We start from the raw sequence: 17,959 nt of genomic DNA, 5'->3' as shown, positions 1-17,959 counted from the left end.
ATGTCTTTTCATCAGAAAACAAACAAAATTCACATTCGGTTAGTTTGGTATTTGTTCTCACCACAAGCAAACCATGTGGTTGACTTTGGACTGCACCCAGACCAGGGGTGAAAGTAAGACTAGAGTCTTGTAGGAAGTGTGCTACTCAAAAAATAAATAAATAATATTAATTTTTCTTGCAGGCTTCGCACACTCACATTACAGGTATTAAAGACTGCTCTTTTCTTAAACTCTGTGTATGTCCTTGAGCATCTGAAGTATGATGTTAGACACGTAACAGAATTTATGGCAAAACATTTATTTTCAGATAAAGTGCAAACATAATTTTGGGGGGAAATAACATCAGAACAACAACAACAGAACAACTTCAACATCATTAAACAATGCAGCAATCTGTTCTTTTTATTCTGTAAATAACAGAGAAAGGGAAAATACACTGCCACCTGCTGGTGGCACAGAGTAATGCTAGTGCAGGCTTTCTGATTGTCTGGTCCTGCTGATGCTTTTAATTTGACAAACAGAGAAATCACTATAAGGTACTTTGCCTCAGTAATAAGGTATGACATTTGTACTATGCATAAACAAGGATGATAATCATCCACTATGTTTCTCAAGTCCTTGATATTAAATATCTAACTTCTTTTTAACCATCAGCGCACTAAAATCAGTCCTGTATAAAGTATCTCAAAGTGGTACTTGAGTGAAAGTACAAGTATGTTAACATAAAATTACTTTCCTAAAAGTTAAAGTCTACTTTAAAATATTATTTGAGTTAAAGTCTTAAAGCATCTGACATTTACTATACTTAAGTATCAAAAGTAAATTTCTTATATAAAATGAAATTTAAGTATTGAGTAAAAGTGAGCAGTTAGAATTTCGTGTGCTCACATCATATTAAAGATATTATAGAGCGCTCTAGACCCATCTGTGGCACTGAGCAGAGACGCTCAACAGGGTAGCAGGAGTTGGTAAAATCACAAGTCAGAATTTCAATACATCCACTTGGGAAATGATTCACAATATTAATACCAGCATTTTGGCATCAAAATTAATCCTATATCTTGAAAATAACCCCCACCCCTTGAATGTAACAAAGTATGGTATATTTCAATTATCTAGCTATTCCGCTATGTGTAAAGTTTGTCCATGCTCTTCAAAAACTTTATAAACACCATTCTTATACAAAGGTTTTATTTCTGTAACACTGTGTGAATAACAGAACTTAGGAGGCCATGCGCTTCATAAACTATAAAAACATAAACCATTCTCAAAGGTTTTATTTCAGTTAGTGTGTGAATAACAGAATGTAGGAGGCCATGCTCTTCAAAAACTTTAAAAACATAAACCATTCTCAAAGGTTTTATTTCAGTTAGTGTGTGAATAACAGAATGTAGGAGGCCATGCTCTTCAAAAACTTAAAAACATAAACCATTCTCAAAGGTTTTATTTCAGTTAGTGTGTGAATAACAGAATGTAGGAGGCCATGCTCTTCAAAAACTTTAAAAACATAAACAATTCTCAAAGGTTTTATTTCAGTCACACTGTGTGAATAACAGAACTTAGGAGGAGGCCATGCTCTTCAAAAACTTTAAAAACATAAACCATTCTCAAAGGTTTTATTTCAGTCACACTGTGTGAATAACAGAACTTAGGAGGAGGCCATGCTCTTCAAAAACTTTAAAAACATAAACCATTCTCAAAGGTTTTATTTCAGTCACACTGTGTGAATAACAGAATGTAGGAGGCCATGCTCTTCAAAAACTTTAAAAACATAAACCATTCTCAAAGGTTTTATTTCAGTTAGTGTGTGAATAACAGAATGTAGGAGGCCATGCTCTTCAAAAACTTTAAAAACATAAACAATTCTCAAAGGTTTTATTTCAGTCACACTGTGTGAATAACAGAACTTAGGAGGAGGCCATGCTCTTCAAAAACTTTAAAAACATAAACCATTCTCAAAGGTTTTATTTCAGTCACACTGTGTGAATAACAGAACTTAGGAGGAGGCCATGCTCTTCAAAAACTTTAAAAACATAAACCATTCTCAAAGGTTTTATTTCAGTCACACTGTGTGAATAACAGAATGTAGGAGGCCATGCTCTTCAAAAACTTTAAAAACATAAACCATTCTCAAAGGTTTTATTTCAGTCACACTGTGTGAATAACAGAATGTAGGAGGCCATGCTCTTCAAAAACTTTAAAAACATAAACCATTCTCAAAGGTTTTATTTCAGTCACACTGTGTGAATAACAGAACTTAGGAGGACGCCATGCTCTTGAAACACTTTAAAAACTTAAACCATTCTCAAAGGTTTTATTGCAGTCACACTGTGTGAATAACAGAACTTAGGAGGACGCCATGCTCTTCAAAAACTTTAAAAACATAAACCATTCTCAAAGGTTTTATTTCAGTCACACTGTGTGAATAACAGAACTTAGGAGGACGCCATGCTCTTGAAACACTTTAAAAACTTAAACCATTCTCAAAGGTTTTATTGCAGTCACACTGTGAATAACAGAACGTAGGAGGAGGCCATGCTCTTTAAAAACTATAAAAACATAAACCATTCTCAAAGGTTTAATTGCAGTCACACTGTGTGAATAACAGAACGTAGGAGGCCATGCTCTTCAAAAACTATAAAAACATAAACCATTCTCAAAGGTTTTATCAAATTCTTTAGCCTGAGATCTTGTTTTTGGCTTGGCCATGACACTTGATTTACAACTTGCCATGCTGTGACTTGAAATTACATGTGTAATTGCATGATCACTGTAATAATATCAGTACTTATGTAGCTTTTGTGACTTCTCTAAAACAAGTACTACCAAGTCAGGAGCATTATATATCATAAACTTGAATGTTGTGTTCAATGCAGGGTTCATCAAAACTAATCATGAAGTCAAAAAATTACATTCTAATATTTTAAAAGATGTTAAAATTACAGTATATATTGCAGTTTTCTTTTTTGCATGGAGTGGGTTTTTTTTTTTTTTTTTGTCATGGTAGACACCCACTTCCTATATGAAATATCTCCCAAATTACACAATGCACAATCTCTGAAGTGGATGTAAGCATATTTGGAAAAAAATATATTTTCTATCATTACCACCTCCTGCTAAACAGGGGAAAATGATTATCATCTGCTTTAGGACGCAGGCAGGATTACGTTGTCCAACACCTTCCATCCGAGCTGCAATCATGAGCCAGGCGGACCAAAGTCAAGTACTCGCCTGGCGCCCGGTGATCAGACTCTGCTGTCAGGTAAAATCCAAAAGGAGTGGAGAGCGAAGCAGCGACACAAAAAGAAAGCCAGGCTTTTGTCAAACAGAACAGTCATTTATAGCTACACAGTTGTGCCAAATTTATGGAAAATTAAAAAAAAAAGAACAAACTGTGGAGGAACCAGTAGGGGGCCTTAACCCCTATAAAAGGCTGGATCTGCCTCTGGTGGAACAGATGCTGCTGGTGTTGGTAAGCAGCAGGTGGATGTGCTGTATATGCAGAACTGTAATAAAATTGTCATTCTTTTTTAAGCCGTAGCCTTTTTCCTGGAAGGAAAACAATAAAAACAACTTTGCAAGCATCACCACCACCAACCACTGCAAAGCAAGCAAAATCCAAAATGCACGCCGCTTTTACATAGCGCTTCTCTGCGAAAATTTCAAAAAAAATAAATAAAATGAAACAGCCACGCCGGACAGTTTTGTCGTTACTGAAGTTTTCCCCTTAAGTGTTTTAACGCCGATCGTACACTGGACTCCGGCGGGAGGCGATCTGTGTATGTGTGTGTTTAGAGTCACAGTCTCCTCTTCCTCAGCGGGGGTGCTGATTCAACCTGTCATCTTTAATTTTTTGTCTTTTAAACTTGTCTCATGTCAAACACAGCACTTGATGCTACAGGGGTAACAGTTGTTCTTCTGAGGCGTACCCCTGCATACTGGCTGTAGAGGACTGTATGTCTCTTCCCAGTACGCCGTACCACTGCATTCCGGCTTACGTTCACCTCTGACCCAGACCACCTTCTCCCAAGGGTCTTGGTTTGGTTGTTTTAGCATCCAAGTCTGAAAACTGTGTGTCACCACTGACTGTCCAAATGAATCAAGAGGAAAAATGAACGACTCCTTTTAAACCAGATTAAAAATTATAGGTGTGAAAACACCTAAATATCTTTTCCACTGTTCACCCCGGTCATGGTTTGAGTCCAAGTGCTTCTCATTGATACTGGTTGGTTTTTCTGATGTTTTTGTTTCCACCTCGATTATAAGTGTAGAATCCACATTCATGTGAATGAGCAGGAACTCGCACATCAGGTTGGCACGGGGCCTTACAGCAGTCAATACACTTTCAGCATGTTGTGGTACCTTTGTTTGCAGTGCGTCTCCATGTGCATGACAATCATTTCCTCACTAGAAAAACTGTCACTTCACACAGTCCATTATCTTTATTATAACGAACTAGAAGTTTGCACAGTCGGGGTGATGACAGGTGGAAATTTGATTTGAGAAATTTATTAAATGTTACAACTGTCGTGGTTCCCCCGGCCCCTGGTTTTATATGCTTTTAACCTTGTTGTTATGTGTGAGTTTTTCCCCCACATGGCGTCCTAAGTTCTGTTCTTCACCACTCCCCTCTCTGCTCCCCTCCACAGCATGTCTTTTTCTTGGTTCTCTCCCTCAGCCCCAACCAGTCCCAGCAGAAGACTGCCCCTCCCTGAGCCTGGTTCTGCTGGAGGTTTCTTCCTGTTAAAAGGGAGTTTTTCCTTCCCACTGTAGCCAAGTGCTTGCTCACAGGGGGTCGTTTTGACCGTTGGGGTTTTACATAATTATTGTATGGCCTTGCCTTACAATATAAAGCGCCTTGGGGCAACTGTTTGTTGTGATTTGGCGCTATATAAAAAAAATTGATTGATTGATTGATTGACCACTCATCTTGGCATCACACCTGCTGTGAATGAGCGGCTGATGAGCGGCAGACTATATAAACTCATACTTTCAGATCAGTGGTTGCCCAATTCTTCCAGACTCTTTCGAGAGCCAGATGCTTCCATGATCCATGATCAGAGGACCGAGCCTGATTCCTCTCTGTGACTCTTTGAGCTTGACCATGTCTTCCTGCTGCTCCCAAGTGCTTAAGATGTCAGAGCTTCCCGCAGCTAAACTCAAGCTAACTTGGCCAGCTCTCTAATTCCTGTATTAGAGCAAAATTTCTTTCCTGGTGTTCCAGACCCTGCCTTGGTTCTTGTCGCCTGGCTACCTGCACATCAACGTCATTTTGGAACTCTCCGGCTCTCCCCTCACGGGAACAGCCGGGAGTGACAGCTGTCACTCATCAACTCATGACAGCTGTCACCTATCTCCACATCAACCACTCCATAAAGCCGGACGACATCTCCACCCCGCTGCCGAGATATCGCCTACCATTGGAGGTAATTTCCTCAGCCTTAATCTGTGCCGTATCGCACGTAATCATTGTCTGATTCTCTACAGCAGTTCCTGGTAGCTTGTGTCAGCTGGAGGCTGAGCTGGTCGCGGACGACAGGGTGACAAGCCGCACCCTTCCCGACCTCTGAAGACAAGCGTCTGTATCAGATCTGTAGAAAGACCCTGTTCGTATTTGCGGAGGTGAAGATGTAATTCCCACCTGCATTATCTGAACAGTGTGCGAGGAGTTGCTGAGTGTCACCACACTCACCTCGTTTTCTGTTTTTGTTTCCTGCCAGCAGTACCAGATCCGACAGCTGGAGACGGTGGCCACCTGGGGACTCCGGACTTGGCGGCTCAAGTATCCTCCGGGTTCGGTGGCAGTGGAAATCATGTGGGATCCAGCTCTTCTCTGGACGGATGTCTCCTATCCTCGAGCCTGGCCACACATCACCCTTGTACATTTGACTATAATGCAAATTCTGCATTTGTCTGTATTTCGTTGTACACATTTCACAACAGTAAAGTGTTGTATTTTTGGCTCATCTATTGTCCGTTCATTTACGCCCCCTGTCGTGGGTCCGTGTCACTACACTTTCCCAACAAAACCGTGTATGTTCCAGCCAAACGCGACAGAAAGAGGATGTGAAGCGCAGCTGTCAATTGACAGCAGCAGCGCTGTGGAGGATATAAGCTGCTTACAAAACACAGAATGGTTTGTTCACGCACCACCTTTTCTTATAAATGATCATTTATTCCTGGCACGGTGTGTTTGTGTATAAAAAAATGTTTCAGCAGCACAGCATGCTTAAATTCAGGAGTTTGTTCTAAAATCACTGAAAATAAAGTTTCTGTACATTCTGTATATATACTCAACAAAAATATAAACGCAACACTTTCGGTTTTGCTCCCATTTTGTATGAGATGAACTCAAAGATCCTAAACTTTTTCCACATACACAATATTACCATTTTCCTCAAATATTGTTCACAAACCAGTCTAAATCTGTGATAGTGAGCACTTCTCCTTTGCTGAGATAATCCATCCCACCTCACAGGTGTGCCATATCAAGATGCTGATTAGACACCATGATTAGTGCACAGGTGTGCCTTAGACTGTCCACAATAAAATCCCACTCTGAAAGGTGCAGTTTTGTTTTATTGGGGGGGGGGGGATACCAGTCAGTATCTGGTGTGACCACCATTTGCCTCATGCAGTGCAACACATCTCCTTCGCATAGAGTTGATCAGGTTGTCAATTGTGGCCTGTGGAATGTTGGTCCACTCCTCTTCAATGGCTGTGCGAAGTTGCTGGATACTGGCAGGAACTGGTACACGCTGTCGTATACGCCGGTCCAGAGCATCCCAAACATGCTCAATGGGTGACATGTCCGGTGAGTATGCCGGCCATGCAAGAACTGGGACATTTTCAGCTTCCAAGAATTGTGTACAGATCCTTGCAACATGGGGCCGTGCATTATCCTGCTGCAACATGAGGTGATGTTCTTGGATTGGCACAACAATGGGCCTCAGGATCTCGTCACGGTATCTCTGTGCATTCAAAATGCCATCAATAAAATGCACCTGTGTTCTTCGTCCATAACAGACGCCTGCCCATACCATAACCCCACCGCCACCATGGGCCACTCGATCCACAACATTGACATCAGAAAAACCGCTCACCCACACGACGCCACACACGCTGTCTGCCATCTGCCCTGAACAGTGTGAACCGTGATTCTATCCGTGAAGAGAACACCTCTCCAACGTGCTAAACGCCAGCGAATGTGAGCATTTGCCCACTCAAGTCAGTTACGACGACGAACTGGAGTCAGGTCGAGACCCCCGATGAGGACGACGAGCATGCAGATGAGCTTCCTGAGACGGTTTCTGACAGTTTGTGCAGAAATTCTTTGGTTATGCAAACCGATCGTTTCAGCAGCTGTCCGAGTGGCTGGTCTCAGACGATCTTGGAGGTGAACAATCTGGAATGTGGAGGTCCTGGGCTGGTGTGGTTACACGTGGTCTGCGGTTGTGAGGCTGGTTGGATGTACTGCCAAATTCTCTGAAACGCCTTTGGAGATGGCTTATGGTAGAGAAATGAACATTCAATACACGAGCAACAGCTCTGGTTGACATTCCTGCTGTCAGCATGCCAATTGCACGCTCCCTCAAATCGTGCGACATCTGTGGCATTGTGCTGTGTGATAAAACTGCACCTTTCAGAGTGGCCTTTTATTGTGGACAGTCTAAGGCACACCTGTGCACTAATCATGGTGTCTAATCAGCATCTTGATATGGCACACCTGTGAGGTGGGATGGATTATCTCAGCAAAGGAGAAGTGCTCACTATCACAGATTTAGACTGGTTTGTGAACAATATTTGAGGGAAATGGTAATATTGTGTATGTGGAAAAAGTTTTAGATTTTTGAGTTCATCTCATACGAAATGGGAGTAAAACCAAAAGTGTTGCGTTTATATTTTTGTTGAGTGTAAGTCTGAACAAAAATCAGGCTATTCAGTTTACATGCATATGTATATTTGGAAAACACAAAAATGTCAATGTTCTGGGTTTTTTTTTTTAAGAGTTCATCATCACAGAACAGATGATGAACTCTTTTATTTCCACTTGCTCTGAGGTGCTGGATGTTGTTGCTCCCTGTAAAGTCATGCGTTCTAAGCTTAAGCAAGAACCGTGGCTTAATGACATCACGCGCGCAGCTCTGCGTGACTGTCGGAGGGCAGAGCGCAGGTGGAAACAAGACCGTTTGGAGGTTTCAAAACAGATTCTTAAAGAGAGCTGGAATAATTATCAGAGGGTGGTTAAAGGTGAAAAAAAAAGAAGTATTTTTCAGAATTGATTTTAAACAATCTTGGCAAGCCTCGTATTCTTTTTAAAACAATTGATTCTGTTTTTAATCCCAGTTCGTGCACTTTACTTGAAATCACAAGTGAAACGTGTGAAAAATTTCTCCACTTTTTTATTGATAAGGTTGATGCCATTAGGGCCAATATATCACTGTCCCCGGTGTGTCATTGTGTAGCAAATCAGTGCTCGTGTGTTTTTAGTAACTTTCAGCCTGTGTCAATGACTATGCTGACAGGAATAGTTAGGCATCTAAAACCCTCTTCCTGTCCCACTGTCCTGGTCCCCCCTCGCTTTTTTAAGGTTTGGGACACCATTGGCTCTTTTGTCAGAGAAATTATTAATAGTAGTCTGTCTTGTGGAATTGTGCCTTCCTTTTGTAAAATAGCTATTGTGGAGCCACTGATCAAAAAACCAGGTTTGGATCCCACGGTTTTTTCAAATTATCGACCTATCTCTAAGTTACCGCTTGTGTCGAAAATTTTAGAGAAATGCGTCTTTGCACAGTTGCAGCCTTTTTTAGATACAAACGGCACATTGGATCCATTTCATTCAAGGTACAAGGCATTTCACAGCACTGCGTCTGCACTTTTAAAGGTTTTTAATGATCTCCTTTTAACAACTGATTCTGGCAGTTCAGCCATTTTAATGCTTTTAGACCTCGCTGCAGCTTTTGACACAGTTGACCACGCAATTCTTTTAGATCGTCTGAGAGACTGTGTGGATGTCAGGGGGACTGTTCTGGAGTGGTTTAGGTCGTACCTGTAGGAGACGTCTTTCTCCGTCAGGCTGGGGGCCTCCACCTCGTCTTCAGCCCCTCTTCATTGTGGAGTCCCCCAGGGTTCTATCCTGGGACCCATCCTTTTTGCTCTTTATCTCCTCCCACTCAGAGAGATTTTTAAAAAACATGACGTGGCCTACCATTTTTATGCTGATGATTGTCAAATCTACATGCTTATCGCTAAAACAACCTTTGCCCCCTGACACCCCTACTCGACTGTCTGTGTGACGTCAGGGCTTGGTTGTCACAGAATTTTTTGAAACTTAATGAGGGCAAGACAGAGGTTATGTTGTTTGGAAGTACCCTCGTTGACTTGAGACTTAAGGATTTTGTACGTCCCAAGGTCACCAGCCTTGGTGTCACGATAGACAGCGATTTTAAATTTGATAAAGAAATCAATGGCGTTTTGAAATCGTGCTTTTATCATCTTCGTCTTCTATCAAAGGTAAAACCGTTTTTATCTTTCAACCTTTTTGAACAAGTTGTGCACTCTTTTATTTCAAGTCGTTTGGACTACTGTAACGCACTTTATTTCGGCATTAGCCAATGGGCTCGTTCCCGTTTGCAGTTAGTCCAGAACGCTGCAGCGCGACTTTTAAGAGGAGCCTGGAAGTGTGATCACATAACCCCAATTCTTGCATCTCTGCACTGGCTTGGGGCAACTGTTTGTTGTGATTTGGCGCTATATAAATAAAATTGATTTGATTTGGTTTCCTATTAATTTTAGAATTGATTTTAAGATTTTATTGTTTGTTTTTAAAGCTTAGAATGGAATGGCCCCTCAATACATCACTGACCTCCTACAAGTTTACTCTCCGGTGCGTGCTCTGAGGTCTGAGGGCCATTTCCAGCTCGTGGTATCCAAGACGAGACTTAAAACCAGGGGAGACAGGGCTTTCTCTGTGGCTGGCCCCAGACTTTGGAACGCTCTGCCCCTCCATGTCCGAACAGCCCCCACAGTGGAGTTTTAAGTCTCGTCTGAAGACCCACTTTTATTCTCTGGTTTTTAACACTGAGTGAGTTGTGTGGTCCTCTGTTTTATTGGTTTTGTTTTTATTTTGGTAGATTATATTGGTTTTATCTTCTGTATGCTGTATGTATTTATTTATTTATCTTGCACATTTTAGTTAATTTTATTGTTAATTTTCTTATTTTTAATTTTTGACTACTGGGGTTTTATCTATCGTGATTCTATTGTATGTGCAGCACTTTGGAACATTTTTGTTGTTAAATGTGCTATATAAATAAAGTGGATTGGATTGGATACGGTTTGGAGCCACTCATTATTTACACAGTTAATATCTTCATCAGAAACCTCCTCCTCGTCTTCAAAAACAATCGATATGTCACTTAAATCTTCGCTATAATCGCGCACTATGCCTTTGCTGTCCGTGTCCGCCGTATTGGTAAACAGAGGGGCGATGCGAGACATGTACTTGAATGACGTCACACCTGTCGCAGCGAAAAAGTAGGTCAACTTGGAGGTGGTAAATTCAAATTCTCAGATGAGTAACGAAATGTCTAAATCCTTGTTCAGTGTAATTTTATGGTAAAAAAAAACAAAGACAACATGTGGAAAAAGCTTTTTTTATTCTTCAAGAATATGTAAAAAACAGTGGAACTGTTGTGTGTTGGGGGGGGCGTAGCTGGATGTTTTGGTGTTCTTTTCTTTTCTTTGCTCTCCAGGTGGCATGAGGGCTGATTTGTCTGTGAAGAAGGTGCTGGCTGAAGAGTCTTCACCCTCATCAACATCATGGAAAGCACCTGTGATTGGTGCTCACGTGCAACCTGGACGACTTGCAGCTGAAGCAGATAATTGGATGGCGTTCTGCATTTAAGTCATGTGTGATTCAAGCAGAACTGCCGGGAACTCGACCTTGTGACGTTCGTTTGTGAGACGCTGAGGACCGCGCCTGGGTTTTGACGCATCGAGCCCGTGAAGCAGGGAGGGGTGAGGACACATGCTGTCGGCACACACGAAAGGTAATTAAGTGTTTGAGTAATTGTTGATAGTAACTTGGTGTTTTGTTACACAGTATACTGGAATTGTGAAGAGAATTGCGCAGTTTGCTTCTCACTGCTGTGGCGTGAAGGATAAGTGATCCTCCACTTGTTGTGAGAAGCTGCTCATTTGCATAAAGTAAAAAAGGACACTGACCTGAGTGTGTTGCTGACAGCGTGTTTATTGGAAGATATAGTTGTATCTGTTGACTTACCTCACCGTCTCTTTGCTTCACAGAGAATCAGTTTGTCGTGTCCACCTGGGGGGTGTTTGTGTTGGGTATTTTCTCCTCCAAACATTTTTAAACCTTTAACAAGACAAACAGAGTCAAGAAACACCAGTGAGACAGAAAGTCAAATATTACGCGCGGAGTGCGGCCAGGCTGTACACCAAGGCTACACTAAAGTCTGGCCTGCTTTTCCGCTCTTTTTATTAAGAGACGCCCTCATCACATAAACAAAAAACTTGTCCTAAGGGTGGGGGTGATGACGCAAGACAAGTTTCTTCCCGTAACATAAACGCATACGTCAATAAGTGCAGCTGTAAGGAAGGACACTTTCTTTTACACAGGTCAGCACATCTCGTTCGTCTGTTGCAGTTATCAGCTGTTCTGCATCTGCCTGAAGTGTCCTGTCCTTCACACTCCTTCACACTAAGCACCACATCACAACAGTCAAAACGTTCTCTTACTCCCAGTCGTTAAGAGGCTGCGAAAACAAAGTTATATTATAATAATAAGTACATCCAGCCCTTCATTCCCAGCTCAGATTGACCCCAGAGTGCTAAAACAAAATTGAATTCTCAGGCTTGGTTAAGACAGGTGCAAAACAGCACAACACCGTTCTCATGAGAAAGAAGACAAAGCTAAAACAAGGTTGAATAACACATACATTCTCAGGGTGAAGTGCAAACAGCACAACACCGTTTTCATAAGACAGAAGACGAAGGTACAAATGTTTAACAGTGATAACATATATATATATATATATAAAATCCTTAACAGTTTGGCAGTGGTAGGAAGTCCAGGAGCGCCGGCTTTAATCCTTGCGGGCGCTGGAGAGCGAGCCGCGGATCACTCCACCAGAGGGACGTTGTTTTTATGTTTTTACACTTTTAAGCACAGGTGTATAATAAATAGTTTCTGTTTGGAACCGCTTTCTGGTTATTTTTAGCGCTGGGTCCTGTCTGATGCAGGTCCGCTCCTCAACCCGCGTCGACACATAACAGGACCGAATAATATACATTATTCTGTGCTAGTTAAGTCCAGCCTTCAGTTTAAGTATAGTGACTAACTTCTGTAGGTGGTTAGTTTTCAACTGACTAACATGTTCACATGTAGTCAAACCTGTGCTTGCCACAACTCTTGCAACAAATATAGTAGTAATAAATAAATATATGCCTTAATTAAACCGCTGGTTAACTGGTTAGTAGACATCTGAACCCGCCATAATTTCTGAGGCAGTAAATATATATATATAATGGCAGTAAAACTATTTGGATGTTATTATTCATAATGCAAAATATTCATCATGAACTGCATTTGTGAGTGTAGGTGTGATTGTGTTGTGCACCTGTAATTAAGCACAATTCTCACAATTATCTTGGACAAAAAAAAATCTGTGATTAACAATGTAATCACAGTTATTATTCAATTCAAACATATTTTTTGTAATACACTTCATGGCATAATGTGTTTATAATTGTCTGTGCAAGAAAAATAAACTTTTTAAGTCCTGGTTTGGATCCTGTTTTAGATCTGGTTAAGTCCTTATTAAGACCTGCTTTCGACCGGTTTTAAACATAGCTAAAACCTGATTTAGTCCTGGTTTAGTACTTCTATCGACCTAATTTACACAAGGTGTAAAACCAATTTTAAACCTGGTTTAGACGTGGTTTGACATTTCTACCAAAAAACCTGTTTATGATAGCTGTTTTATTACTTTAAAATAATGAAGTAAATTACTCTTACTTTTGCTATGAAGTACATTTTGAAGTGTAGAATACTTTTACTCAATTAAAATTTTAATTCATTATCCATGTGTTATTACAATTGATTTAAAAAACGGCACAATCAATAAATTGTGCTTCTTTTTATAATGATTATTGTTTATTGTCCCATCCCTATCTGTAATCCATATTACAAAAGCAGATAGAGAGATAGATAGCTAGACATTTTTTTCCATAAAAGGAAATATTTCAACGTTGTTTCACCAAAAAGATGTTGCTGGTATATGTCATTTTATGTATTTTTTGTGCATTAAAAAAATGTACATAGTCAAACCAAATGTCTCTTTACCTGTTTCAATAAAAGTCCTGAAAAAGTTAGTGACGCAGCACTTAGACTCCAAGTCAAATTCTTCATCACTATCATCTTCTTCCGTTGGCCAAATGACTTTGTCAAGAATCATCTGAAAATCAGTGATGAACAGCCTACTTCAGTGAAATTGTTTAGTAATTTGCCATCTCACAACTTTTGGTCTCTTGTTCCCATTTCTTCTTTTTGCATTTTGAAGCTCAACTTAGAACCTTAAGATCCAACAGGGCAAAATGCAAATTCATGCAATTTTTGACTGGTCATAAGAATTTGATCAGGAGTGTACATTATTGACATATGGAAGGCATGGAATAAACCCCAAAGAGGTATTGAGAAATGTGCACAAAAAAGTTAACAGTAATACCTGTGGTGCATATCGGTCATCCGGGGGAATATCAGGGTGGCAACATCTGGCCTTGACGATAAAAGTGGCTAGATCATAGCATCCTTCAAGCCTTTGTGGATTTGCTTTATTTGCCTCATGGTTCTCCCAATTACCTACAAGCAATTACAAAAACAGTTGGGCACATATTTGTACTTAAAATCTAATAATCATTACTTTGCAGAAAGGCCCCAACAGATGGGTCAATTAAGTATGGCTCCCATGTTTTTATTTCGATTGATATTGCAGTGAGTGCTTTTGCAGTAGTGTTACTCAAAAAATTTAATAGCAGATCAATCAAATCCATTCTTAATGACCATGATTGGCAGCAAAACATGAATGAACCACCTCAGATTTGGACCACAAAAAAAGAATTAACACCAATACCAAAGTTTATTGTGCAGCCACTTCCTGTTTTCACTGGTGACTGGTGGAAGATCCCATGCCAGGGCAAGGTCCGAAACTCTTTTCTTATGCGGTTCCGAAAGTTCATCCTGTTCCAGCTACAATTGGAAACAAAATAAAGAATTAAAACAAAAAAATGAATGTATGTAAAAAGAATGAATCATAATTCTTACAAGCGGTGAATGTATGTGCCATGTATGATTATGCTGTTGCTAATTATTGAGGCTTTTCAGGTTTCAAATCCCACAAAACTTCGGAGAGGTCGCTGTGCTGCGAGATCTCAGTAACATTGAGAACTGCATAGAGACGCTCTGATCACACTTCACTTTAACCGCTGCACACGGACAACACAATTAACATTGCAACATAAAACTATTTTATATTGTGCCTAAAATTCTCATGAATATATTCTCTGGGTTTATAAAGGTTGTTATTGCATTTGTTTTATGTAAACATGGGAGAATCACAGGCTGTCTCTCCGTTATTTTCAATGGGAGCTGCTATGAGCTACACTCGCTTCCTGATCATGTTGTTCTGGGGGAAAGTGAAGTTTGCTCTTTAACGTCTTGATTATTGTTCTTTAGAACACTGTTTGTCCTCTTTGTTCGAGACTAATATATATGCCTGAAATTTGGTTTGCGCTCATTAAATTCAACGCAGATTAAACGTAGCAGACACGGATTTTTTTGTTATAATTGTTTTAGCAAGTTTTCAGGGTATCCATCATGCAGCAGTCTCTTATTAACGTGACGAAAAGCAAAAAAAAAAAAAAAAGACATTTTTGTAGTATAATATTCATTTACAATTATCGTGTGGATTCTCTCTGTTGTTTTGACTGCAGCGACTCTCTGGGGCGCAAGGGATTATGGGATACGTGAAAACCCTGAATTGTGACATAATTAGTATATCGCAAGTCACATAACTGTGGGTATTGGACAACTGTGGATAATAATACATTGTATTTGAATTTTAGCTATTTTTAGAAAAAAGTTGTGGCAAAAAATATACAAACCCATTGAAACTACATGAATTCCTGTACTAATCTGCCATAAAAAAATCCCAATAAATTATACCCATTCAGCTCATTAATAACTGTACCCCGGTCATGTTAACATCTGTGAAGACCATGTACAATTATCTGATTGCTCCAAAGGAAATTCTATACAAAATTATTGTTACTGGAACCCATCTTCACTCAGTGAAGTTGGTGCAGCAACATATTCCCAACAACCTACTATTTCTTGAAAGTTTGTTTATCATTATCTAATAATACATTTAGAAACCATGTTGAATGAATTCCATGTGGCTTTAGAATCTTTAGACTATTATCAATTTCAGCCATTGTTGACCTTTTCTAATGGACAAGGAGTCATGAACAGAGCTGTTTTTGTGTGGTCTCATTGTCCTTTTGACTAAACTTTCAACAAAATCATTTCTAGGCCACAATACATTCTGTTGTCCATTTGGTGATAGTCCTGTGTACAGTCATTTGAAACAGGCAGCTGTCACCCACCACTCCTGCAGCTATCAAGATATTGACATGGGGATGGCTTTCGACTCTAGGACCAGCAGGTTGTCCTCTCCAGTGGTTGACTTGACTGTGGGACCAGCAGGTTGTCCTCTCCAGTGGTTGACTTGACTGTGAGACCAGCAGGTTGTCCTCTCCAGTGGTTGACTTGACTGTGGGACCAGCAGGTTGTCCTCTTCAGTGGTTGAATTGACTGTGGGACGAGCAGGTTGACCTCCCAGTGGTTGATTTGTGAGGTTTGACCTGGGTCTGTTGTAGACTCCACCAGTCTCTAGGAAGCACTTACGGATCCACTCCACTTGCCATTTAGACACATTAAAGATGCATGCAACTTTAGCAGGAGACTTAAGATTTAGGATTCTTGATGATCAGCGCTTTGGTGTCTGGCTTGATCTTTGGCATCTTGACAGAAGCAATGATGGACCTTAACTGGGTATAACTGACGCCAAAATGAATTGTATATAGGTTACCACGACAACAGGAATATGATACAAAATTTCCTTTGTTCATTTTGGTAAATAACTGCACGATTATTTAAGGCTATGTGTAACACGGCTTTACAGCTTAAGATGTTTATTTTATTTTGAAATTACCTGTGCTGAAGAGGAAATAAGCCACATAATTGCTCGACCCGGAAGGGCATATGTGTAGAGCGGGAGAGAAAAGGGGACAAGGAAAGTCAGAGCAGCACGTAAAACTCATATAAGACACAGAATCTGCTTATGGTGTCATTCTACTGCTGGTCAAACAGGCGCACACGGTAAAAGTTATTTTATAATGCTGTTTTGTCTTGTTACAGCCGAAATGTGTAATTTAGGGTTAATGTCTATGAATATGAGTTTAAATGTAGCATTTTGTCTTTTTTAGTTTTCACGGTGTTCCACGGGTGTTACCCACGGTTGTTCCATGGCTGTTACACGAGCTGAATAAAGAAATAAATGTCTGTGGACATCAGTAAGGAGCGTGAAGTCCTTTTTGAGCAGACCAGCGTAGCTACAGTGAAAACGTAACCTGATCCATCGTGCTGAGGCTGTTTCGTCCTACACCCACAAGGCGGCGCCAGAGTTCTTCGCATCCTGCAGCAAGCCAAGGCTTCAGAGTTCAAAGTTTCATCTGCAGCTGCAAGACCAAGTGCAAATGCGCATCTTAAGGGCAAATTGTGTAGTTATGAATGGCCAGAGCTACTGATGGATAAATAAAGAGTCAAATGAATAACAAAACGACAGAAAATAAAGCAAGAAAAATACAAAATGACTTCCAATGACAATTCCTTGTTACAAAATGATAACCAAATCGACCATGAGCCCCAAGAACAAGGGGAAGTACATACAGAGGCAGCTGTAAGACCAAAGGAAATGTATGCTATAACTGATCAGTCTGGAAGAGAAATAAGAAAATCCTCCCCTGAAAGACATTTTACACCTAAAATGCAAGAACTCAAGGAACAGGAGTTAGACCAAAAGCAAAAGAAGTTCCAATCACTCTATGACAAGTGGAAAACTAAAGTAAGAGATACTCGCACAAGATTAAAGGAAGCATGCTCAGGAAAGGACTTGTGTGACATGATGGATGATGTTGAAATGCTTGATTCCGAATTGAAAGAAACCTATGACAACATTAGAAGGCAAGCCGTCCCAAGTCAAGAAATTCGGAGGAAAGTTGATGCATGCTCTGCTGTAACTTTGGACTTGGTGCGGTTAATGAGACTACGACTAATAGAAGAAGAAAATGGGTTTGATGCTGTAGCAGAAAAGGCAAGATTACGTATGCTCCTTGATAACGAATATGCCAGATCAATATATGGATCTACTGCTTCCAGAGTAACTACACACAGCCTTCATTCTGACCATCTCTCTGAGTCACCTAGCATCTCAAACAAGAGAGCGGAGACGGCCGCACAACTAGCTGCAAAGAAAGCCGAAATGGAATTGGAAGAAGCTATTGAAGCTCATCGTCAACAATTGAAAAAACTTGAAAACCAAAGAGACATTGAAGTAATGCAGGCAAAGCTGAAAGTCTACACAGAAGAGGAGATTAAAGAAAAAAGTGAGAGATGTGCACACGGCAAAGTAAGCCCTACGCTGTCCACCTCTTACATTGAACGTGATGATCAGCCAGTCACAAAAAATGAGTCAGCCATTGTACAGATGGTTCAAGAGTCAATAGCTCTCACTCGGTTACCTGCCCCAGAGCCTGCTGTGTTTTACGGTGAACCTTTAAAGTTCATAGAGTGGAGCACAAGTTTTAAGGCTCTAATAGA

The sequence above is a fragment of the Thalassophryne amazonica genome, chromosome 4, assembly GCF_902500255.1.
Source record: "Thalassophryne amazonica chromosome 4, fThaAma1.1, whole genome shotgun sequence".
In the NCBI taxonomy this organism is placed as follows: Eukaryota; Metazoa; Chordata; class Actinopteri; order Batrachoidiformes; family Batrachoididae; genus Thalassophryne; species Thalassophryne amazonica.
Note: the sequence above shows the minus strand (reverse complement) of the source record.